Source organism: Lygodium microphyllum, chromosome 12 (genome assembly GCF_053477565.2).
Source record: "Lygodium microphyllum isolate KBCC chromosome 12, Lygodium_microphyllum_v1.1.10, whole genome shotgun sequence".
Taxonomy (NCBI): Eukaryota; Viridiplantae; Streptophyta; class Polypodiopsida; order Schizaeales; family Lygodiaceae; genus Lygodium; species Lygodium microphyllum.
The window spans coordinates 138345689-138348140 of NC_141146.1; positions in this window are offsets into that span (position 1 = coordinate 138345689).

Here is a 2452-nt window from a genome sequence, read left to right on the forward strand (position 1 = left end):
GTATGGCTTGAAGCAAGCACCTAGAGCATGGTCTGACAAGATAGGACAGTATCTTGTCACTATTGGCTTTCAGATTTCCAATGCATATTTCTCACTTTATGTGAGAAAAATAGAGAAAGGTATTATGCTACTTGTCATTTATGTTGATGATTTGATTATGACAGGTGATAGTGATGAAGATATCCTTCATGTGAAAATGCTATTGAAGCAGAAGTTTGAGATGAAGGATTTGGGAGAGTTGCGTTATTTCTTGGGCATTGAGGTGATTAGATCACCAAGTGGGATACAGCTCTTGCAGAGGCAGTATGGATTGGACATGCTGTCCAAATATGGGATGATAGGCTATAAGCCTATTTCAGTTCCTTTGGAGCAGAATGTGAAGCTGAGCGGGCGCAGATACAGGTGAGCTTCTGGAAGACCCTACTATGTACAGACGCATAGTAGGAAGCTTGATTTATATGACTATTACTAGGCCAGATTTGAGCTATGTTGTTGGATTGGTAAGTCAGTTTATGCAGGCTCCAAGGAAACCGCATTTGGATGCGGCTAGACACATACTCAGGTATGTGAAGTCCACATTGCAGTATGGACTATTTTATGAGACTGGGGTTCAGATACAGTTGCATGGATACACTGATGGTGATTGGGATGGTAGCATTTCTGATAGACGATCTACCAGTGGATATGTGTTCTCTTTTGGGAGTGCTGCAGTCACTTGGAGCAGCAAGAAACAGCCTACAGTTGCCTTATCCAGCACAGAGACTGAGTACAGGGGCGCAGCAATGGCTACATGTGAGGTAGCTTGGTTGCATAAGCTACTTTATGATATGCATCAGCCTACAGATGGGCCAGTTGTCATTTATTGTGACAACATGAGTAGTATACACTTGGCAAATAACCCAGTCTATCATGCTAGAACAAAGCACATTGAGGTGCATTATCACTATGTGCGGGAGAGGGTTTTACTAGGTCTTATTGATCTAGTTTATGTCAGCACAGAGGATCAGGTAGCTGACATATTCACGAAGGCATTGGGCATAGAGAAGCTGCACAAATTCAGAGACCTACTTGGTGTGCAGGAATTGGGATTGAGCTCGAGGGGGAGTGTTGAGATATCGAGCTCCACTCGTGATATGCCAGGGTGACCGTTGTGCATTTATGTCACCGACATGTCAGTTGCAGATGCGGTTGGTACACCGCCCATGAATAATAGCTACATGATAGCTATCCTTATCTACTCTAGTTCGTGGCTCAGTTAGTATGCCACCTTAGTTAGTTGAGTTTGGTTTGAGACCCATATATAGGGTTCTTCTATTTCTTTGTACTTGAGTTCTTTTGGCTTACACAACTAAGAAGAGGAAAACTGTTTTCAGCCTCCACCCTTGTGTGTATTCCCCCATTGTGCAAGCAAGAAAGCTACAAGTGAGACTCCTTCCTTCTCTCCCACAATCTTGACACCCTAAACACCCCAAGCTAGCATATAAGGCTAGATTGATTGCAAAGGGTTTTATGCAAGAGCATGGTATTGACTTTGATGAGGTTTTCTCTCTTGTGGTCAAGATGAGTACCCTACGCTTAGTACTGGATTTGGTTGTGCAATTAGATTTGGACCTTTATCAAATGGATGTAAAGACAACTTTCTTACATGGGGACCTGCATGATAAAATTTATATGCATTGGCCTAAGGACTTTAAGAAAAAAGGTAGTAAATACCTAGTATGCAAGTTAAGAAAGAGCCTTTATGGCCTTAAGTAAGCACCTAGGGAATGGTACCACAAGTTTGACACTTTCATGCATTCATAGGGATTCACAAGGAAGAGCCTTTATGGCCTTAAGTAGGCACCTAAGGCATGGTACCACAAGTTTGATACTTTTATGCATTCATAGGGATATGATATGGATGTGTATGTCTATAGAGAAGGCTCGTGATGGAAACCTTCTTATCTGGGTACTTTATGTGAATGATATGTTGATTGCTGGGAGAGCTCATGATGATCTGGATGCCTTGAAAAGTTAGCTTAAGAAGAGCCTTGAGACAAAGGACATGGGACATGTCTTACATATTCTTGGCATGCACATCATGCGCGATCGCACTAAGGGGCTTCTTTACTTGTCATAGAAGGATTACATACAAAAGGTCATTGAGCGCTTTCATATGCAAGATGTTAAGCCTATTGGCTATCTTTTATCTTTCCATATGAAGTAGATTGCTCCCAACTTGCCCCCAGCTAGATGAACAGAAGGCTGAGATGGCCAAGATCCCTTATGCATCATCAATGGGCAATTTGATGTATACCATGATAGCCACTCGTCCAAACATAGCATTTGCAGTGGGAGTTGTGGCATGCTATATGGCTACACCTGGCTGGTAAGATTGGGACGCTATGAAGGGTATCATGAGGTACCTAAAAGGCACTATTGATATGAGCATTTGCTATGGTAGTCAGGATCC